Source organism: Lycorma delicatula, chromosome 6, assembly GCF_047948215.1.
Source record: "Lycorma delicatula isolate Av1 chromosome 6, ASM4794821v1, whole genome shotgun sequence".
Classification (NCBI taxonomy): domain Eukaryota; kingdom Metazoa; phylum Arthropoda; class Insecta; order Hemiptera; family Fulgoridae; genus Lycorma; species Lycorma delicatula.
In genome coordinates this window covers 58,603,988-58,612,602 of record NC_134460.1, presented here as the reverse complement: position 1 = coordinate 58,612,602, position 8,615 = coordinate 58,603,988, and positions in this window count along the sequence as shown.

Here is an 8,615-nt window from a genome sequence, read left to right as displayed (position 1 = left end):
ATTTTTATTGATTAAATAACCTACAATAACAACTTAAAAAATAATAAACCTTTGTTTCCATGCATTAAATCATACAAAAATTCTAAAAAGCAATATATTATTAAAAACAATGATATACAGTACTGTATATTATTATATCAATTCTTCACTAAATTAACATGTAAACATTATAATTACTGTATCTCAAATGGCATCAGAACTGAACTAATAGCAACTAATATAAATAAAATTTCGCTAATTTTCACAAATTCAAATTAAAAACATTATTGCAAATTAGTTTTGCATTTTATTAAAAAACTAATTACAAATATAAACTTACCACAACTGTATTATTTTCAGAATAACTTTCATTCAGGATAAAATATGTAACATGAATAACAAAATAAAATCTATGGTTAATCATTAAAATCTTATTAAGTACATTGATTCTTCTTAAAAGTATCAGTATTATCCGGTCTAGTACATTTTTTCCTAGGATGTGCCGAATCTCCCTCGGTAGTTTAAATTTGCAACATAGGACCACATAACATAGGCAGTCTATAAAGATGTGATGCACAGTCAAGCAGTATGCATAGTCGTATGCGTAGTGGTGTGTACGATTAAAACTTAAATGATATTAAAAATTAAAATTTAAAGTCAATTATAAACTATCAAAACATTTCTTTGTGTTTAATTAGAAATTTCTCTTTTGGTTGAATGCGTTTATTTTATTTTGTAAAATAAATAAAATTAATATTTGTAAATGGACCACAAAATATGCATTTATATAAACAAACAAGCCACATTTTTATTTATATTATACAGAAATAAAGGAGAGGGTAACTTCTTCATATGGGTAAAAAGGGAGTTTTAAAGACATACATCATATATCAATTAACTACTTAATTTTATTTTTTGTCATTTAAAAATTCTGAATTGAAATTATGGTTAGGGTTTCATTATTTTCATTATATGCTTTCACTGTGCTTTTTTTGCATGAAAACGTAAAAATATTATTACTTGTTTGTATTTTAATGTTTATTTTATACTTACACATTCAGTTAATTCATTGTAAATTTGAATTCCCTTTAAAGCTCCATTTTGTAAACAAATTTATTAATTTTGTTCAAAAACATTTTTTGTTTTAATTAGTGAATTTTTGAAAATAAAATCCTCAGTTTTAAATAAAACTAGCATATATGTGCAAAATTAGAAACTACAGTTATTGATTATAACTATGGTTATATACCCAAATGTTCCCATAAAATGTTCCTATTACTTCACAATATCTTTATACTTGTGTTTTATCAACAATCAGAAAGTGTCAAACATTAATATTGGTGAGTTGGCTAGAAAATATATACTATGTTCATTAGGAAGTAAATCAACAATTAAGACAGTTTATGTGATAGAACTTTATTACATAAACTTTTAATTCTAATTTTTTTTTTTTAAGTATAGTTTATTTTATTAAAATTGATCAATACTAGAAGGTATAAAATAATAATTGATTAAAATAAATAATTTTCTTGTAAAAAATGAAAAATCTTATCAAATTTTTCAGTTAAGTTTTTGTCAGATCATAAATACAAGTCCGTAAAGATAATATCCTTTCTAAGTAAAAAGTGCTTAAAAAAAATTGATTTATTCAGGTGGTATTTCATCTTGCATTCTAGTGAGAACAATGTTTCTATCAGTTTGAGTTAGCGGTGGAGCTCTATCACCTGTCATAAGCCTGTTACGTAAATCAAGACACTGTAAATCTGTTTGTAGAGAGTGATTTTTATTTGCCAATTCCTGATCAATGCATACCAGCTGCTCTTCCAGTGCATTATATGTGGCTCTATTAAAACAAAAAGCAATATAATTAAATGCAATAATATAATATGAATGCAAATAAACAATAAATTTGGTTTCTGTTACCTCAAGATTACTTTTTATTTTCAAAGGTACTAAATGAAATTTTTATGGTTAATTTTTACCCATAAGTTAATTGTATGAAATAATAAATTGAGTTTTCATAACATTTTTAACTATGATCTAGTACTGGTTGTTAAAAATGTTTGATTTGTAAAAATAGCTCTAAAATAATCAAATATTTAATGAATTACTTTCAAATTAATGAGACTAATTATGAGGTCCACTTCACTATTAAGGTTCTCTTTTAACCATTTTTCTCTAACTTTTGAAAAATAGTTTTTCAAAAAAATGTAAAATAGCAATTCATAGACAGAGTATCATAACTTTTAATAAAAAACAGTATTGGTTTACATCTGGTATGTTTTTGTCCATAGTGATCAGTGATGATGATAATTTTAAAATTAAAAATTTTTCATCACAAAAAAGTTGTTTAAAATTTACAAAGTATATCAAATTTTATAATAAAACTTTTATAGTCTACTGTTCAGCATTTTTTAGTTGTCATTCAACCTTCTTCTGTGATTGGTGCTGATGTTTTCACTCTGGCATCAACTAATATTGGCAGCAACTATTAAAATTATTATTTACAGTAATATTGGCAATAACTTTTAGCATTTTTTTTTCAAATTAGGCAGATACATATTTCTATCAGTCAATGTGTGTGTGTGTGTGTGTGTGTGTGTGTGTGTGTGTATGTGATGGTGTTTGTATGTAGTCATGAATATGAGTTTATTATTAAATTTTTTTTTTAGAATTACATTATTTCAATTTTATTCTAGGCATAAAAGTAATTAAATATCTAAATATAAATGATAATAAAAACTTATTTACTTGGCATTATCCAGTTTTTCTTTCAAATCACACTGTGTTTGTCATAATTGAAGTACTTCATTTTTAAGTCCAATCATGGCTTCATCTCTGCACATCTCTGATCCAGGACGATATAAACGATTTTTACAGCATGTTTCAGCAAGTTTTAAAGCATTAGTTTTGTCTAAATAAGCATTAGAAGTCCAATTTCTTTATTTAGTCGTCCCATATCAGCATACATCTAAAGCAACATTTCTTATTAAAGTAAATAAGGAAGTGAGTGAGTCTGTGAGTGTGAGTGTTGAGTGAATGTATGAGCGAGCATGTGTGTGAATGAGCGAGTGAGAGTGTGAGTGTGAGTGTGAATGACTGAGTGCACAATTATATGTATGTGTAACGAATTTACAAATATTAGTATTTTTGTATTAGTCAATTACAAGTACAAAAATTACTTCCTTTACTAGTAATTCAAATAAATCATTTTTAATTTACCAGCCAGATTTTATTCCACACCATTTACACAGACTTCTTTTTAAAAATCACTAAAATTTGTGATATAAATGCTCAAAAACAATGGCAAAATGAATGTGTTGATTTCCTATTCTTTTTACAAAGAATTTAATTTATGAATTTAAATTGTGTAAATTATTTTTAAGTAATTATTTTGAATTGTTACTATCCAACAAGTTTTCTTATTACTTTCTACATATCATGGTTATATTTATAATTCTAATGAATGAGAAAAACCTCCATGCTGGTATATTTCCTTCTTTTATGATTTTCAACATTGCATTTCCCACTACAATATCATTTTCCATGCAAAACTCAACTAATCTCTCTCCTCTTTTTCTCTATAACGTAAATCATATTTTCCTATTATCTTGCCTTCCTGTTCTTTACCAACCACAGCATTCCAGTCTTCCATCATCAGTACACATGCCTATTTCCTTTCCTTCTGTAGTATATTTTCCCTCACTATTTTGATGTAAAATAGTCATTTAAAATAAAACTGATGAAGTAGAAAGGATATTACACAAACTCATATAATTAAAAAAATGAGAAAAAAACAGTAAATAAATAAGCATAAGAATATAAACAAGTTGAATTTATTCTAAACTAAAATAAAATGCTCTACTCATTTGGAATTAAAAAACTTAAATAGCACAAAAATGGCTTAATTTTTTATGATGCAAATATAATTATGGGTATTATATAATAAATAAATAACATGCATCAATATTTTTTTGTTTTATCATATATATTACATACATGAAAAGCAAAAAAATAAGTAATACATGTTAAATAATATCAATAATTTTTTTTTCTCAAAATCAGTTGCAATTTACTTACATTCAGATGCTGCCAGTCAAGTTCATTTTTAATTCTTTGCGTTTCATAAATTCTTTTATGTAAAGTAAAATTAGTAACATCATTTTGTGCCTTCATATCATTTTGAGCACGTTCCCATGGAACATACATAGATTCACGTATGTATGTTCAAGTTTCACTCATTGCTTGTTGTTTCAAAAATTTGCAATTATCAAGCCATCCTTCATATGACATGTCCCTAATATATTAATAATGAAATTAATTAATAAAAATTATTTTAATAGTTATAAAACATATTTAAAATCCACATATGTGAACATCCAAGGAAAAAAAATTGAAATAATAGCAAAATTAATATACAAAGAAAACCTGTGACCCATAGTGTGCTTTATAAGAGATTTTTATTATCATGGCTAAAGTAGTAAAAAAAAATGTTAAAATAAGTTCATCAATTAAAAAATCTATTGGAATGAAGATCTTACCAGCAACCTGCAATCCTTTTTTATTGATTTTTTTTTAGTGCTTTTGAGGCCACATTGGACCACTTTAGTCATTCCATGTCATCTCTTTCTTCGAAGACCAGACTGTTCTGGCCTTTTGGTCTTTCCAGTACTTCTTTGAACATTCTGAACTTTGTTTCCTTACTTCATGTGGAGTACACCCATGTATTTCTCTTAACCTTGTGAATGTGAGTCTTGTGTTTTTGTCTTCCAATTTTTCATTTATTTTCTTCTTGTTCACAGTGTTCAATTGTCAGTCCAAATTCTTCCATATCCTCTTTTATCTCTTTAATCCAACTGCACCCCTCTTGCTCTTCTTGTTCCAAAGGTATAGTACTATTCTCTTCAGTACCCTCTGATCAAGTGTCTTCATGATATGGCCAAAGAAAGCTAGTCTTCTCTTATGCATAGTATCCATGATGGGCTCTAGTTCCTTGCAGATGACCTTTTTGGACTGAACCACCATTGTCCATGTTTGAAAGGACATTCAAGATATCCAGACAAGACCTACAGTGAAGGGAATAAGCTGAGTTATTAAATCACTGATGCAAATATCTACAGAGGCATTTACGTCGGTGGCATCCCAACGAGGCCAGGCTTATTACTGTGAGATGTAAAAAGTCTGAGGGTGACAGACAACTCCCATTAAAGCCCAACATGGCATGGAACTGTGGGGGGGGGCAACCAGAACATCACTAGGTGGGTGTCTTCCCCTTTCTTTCTTTTTCCTGTTTAGCCTCCGGTAACTACCGTTTAGATAATTCTTCAGAGGATGATATGTATGAGTGTAAATGAAGTGTAATCTTGTACATTCTCAGTTCGACCGTACCTGAGATGTGTGGTTAATTGAAACCCAACCACCAAAGAACACCGGTATCCACGATCTAGTATTCAAATCCATGTAAAAATATCTGGCTTTACTAGGACTTGAACGCTGTAACTCTCCACTTCCAAATCAGCTGATTTGGGAAGACGCGTTAACCACTAGACCAACCCAGTGGGTTGGGTGTCTTCCCCTATGAGGTCGGGATGTGCATGTTTAAAGTACTTCTTGTTCATGCAAGTTCTTCCAATTCTTCTTTCTGTCTTCTAAATTCTGTCAGTCAGGTTGAAAAGTTTGTCTCTGCAGTGTAGGTTGCTTCTGATTTTTTGACTGTTATGTAATAACTCAATTTTGTATTTATGGATAGGCATTTTTTGTTATATTTTGACCAGGTCAGTCTTTGTATTTGTGGAGTTTGTTGTTCTGTTTTGGATTGAAGATCTTTTATTTAAATTGTTAGTTATTATTTCACAGAGATATTTGAAATGGGTGACTGTTTTTATTGTTTTCTATCTTCTAATTTATTTTGTTAAGTTGGGAGTTGGCTTGATGGTCATTAATTCTGTTTTTAAAAGATATTTGGAGTCCAATTTTTTCAGCTATGTTTTGGCGTTTAGGTTTTTGCTTCATTTATATCTTCTGCTAATAGAGCTAGATCATCTACTAAGTCTAGGCAGTTTAGTTTTATTCCTTTCTTTTTGTGCCCAATTCTTATATTTTAGCGGAATTTTTTGTACCATTCTCTCATGATAAACTTGAGTGTGCAGTTGAAAAGGAGTGGTGATAGTCCCATCTCCTTCCCTCATGTCTACCTTTATCTCAAATGGTTCTGATAGTTTCTCTCTGAATTTTACTGTTAGGCTTAACTGTTAAGCTAAACAGTTAGCTTAACTGTTTGTTAAGGTTAGCTTTATTATTATTATGTTGATGTAGGCTGAAATTTCGTAATATTTGGAGAAGAGAGTCTTTGTGAACACAGTTGTAGGTTTTCTTTAATTGCAAGTTATTTTATGAGGCTCTTATTATTCTTTTTGTATACTTGCATCACTAGTTTCAGATACATGATTTGATCTGTGCATTTCTCCCAGATCTAAATCTTCCTTGTATTCGCAGAGTTCTGATTCAAGTTGATCCTTTTTTTCTGTTATACCTGATCCTTGAGAGAATTTTGTAGGTGTTGTTTAGGAATGATATTCCTCTGTAGTTGCTTGGGTCCTTTTTGTCTCCTTTTTTGTGTAGACACTAGATGATGGCCAACATCCAGTGTTCTGGTAGCTTTTCTTTGATCCAGATATTGACTAGATATTAATGTAAAGTGACATTGCTTAATTCTGCTGCACATTTCCATATTTCTGAAAAGGTTTGCTTCTTACTACTTATACTTAGCTTCTTATGACTGATAAGATAATTAATATTTATTAACATTATTTAGTTGAATGCTTAAACTTAAATTCTTTGTAATGTATGAACAACTGAGTAATTAAAATTGAGAGAATAATAAGAGAGGTAATAGTTAGAAAGGGAGACTGAATTTGAAAGAAGAATGTAAGGCAAAATATTATGAATAAATTCAATACATATTTTTAAAAATAAATTCTGTAATGGTGAAAATGCATGTATATTGATAAAATTGTTGTTTAAATTTTAGTTTGAAAAACAATTTGGAAGTTGTAAACATTATAAAGATTGATTCCAGAGGAAAGAGAAATAATTTTTTAATAGATTGTAAAGCTTGAATTGAAGTTTATGAATTTGTAAAAATTTTAAACAGATGCTTTTAGTACATCAATTTACACTTTTGAAAAATTAAAATGCTTTTGACTTAAAAAATGCTTGAAAATTAAAATAATAAAAAAAATGTTCTAATTTGCCACCATTCACATGATACACTTTTCAACTCATTTCCTTACATTTTCTGTCACCAACCTAATGATATCTTCCCGTTTCTTGATGAGGGCAGCACCATTAACAATGTGTGCAATCAGCTCATCACATGTGTGTTTACATTTTGCTTGTATACCTTGTATTTCATCCATCCCCATAAACAGTAATCTAAGAAAATAAGGTCCAGTGTCTAATTTATTGGCCTTCTATGTCCAATCCATTTGTCAGTAAAGTTTTCATTTAAGAATTGTCTTACTTCATTTGTGAAATGTGTTGGTGCTCTATCAATTTGAAAGTTTCTACATCAGCACTCTTCCACCCAAGCTGGAACACTTCCATCACAAAAGTCATATAAAAAATCACATCAGCATATTCTGCATGAGTGAAGAGATGCAACATTTTTCAAAACAATGAATCCAAAATGGAATTTCACTTTTTTAAATTCACATTTAACTGGAAAAATATAGGTACAGTTTAGAGTTCAACAAAAATAAAAACACTACATAACTTGATTCTCAAAGTAATTAACACAATAAACATTATGCCAAAAACAACTAAACTGCCTAATGTTTATTATTACTGAATAAACATTATTCTTCATATAATATTAATGGGGGGGGTGGGGGTGAAGCCCCTGGACTCCCAGGGTCTACATTGGCCCAAGCAAATTCTGAAGCCGATCCATGGACACCTCAGGGCTTTCGAAAGCCACGGACCCTATCCCAGAGGCTCAAGACTCTGCTTCACTTACCATTCCTGTCTAGCCAGAGAGCTCCAATCCTAGGAGACAAAGACTCTGCAATTTTTGTTACCTTCATGGTTGTGAAAGTAATACTAAAAAATAATTAAAGTATTCAGGTTTTATAGAAACCTAAAAAAGAAACTAAATTGCAAAAGACAAAATAGTAGTAATTATGATAACTAAAATACCAAATTGCTTTAAACCGTAGAATATTCAACGTATAAAATATTTTAATTTCAAAAGTTTGTTTTTCTGATCATGTATCCATCAAGTAACTATCATAATTTAGCCACTACTAAAAGATCTACAGCACCCACTTAGAAATATTTCCTTTCTTTAGATAGCCAACATTATGGCAACATTACTTTCTGGCCATCTGCTTTTCAGTCGTAAAGTTTCTGTTTGAGAAATATGTCAGCTTATCCTAACATGGCACAGTACCTTGACTGGCTTTAAAAAAGAAAAATTAGAAATAATGTCTTCTTCTTAGTCAATAGCCCTCTAAAATATCTATTCTTCGATATGGCATTTTTCACCAAGCATCTTTTTGAGAGCCTCAAGTGTTGCCAATTCCTGAAAAAATGTTAATTCTCACCTAATTAAACTACACATAATTAACAAATACAGT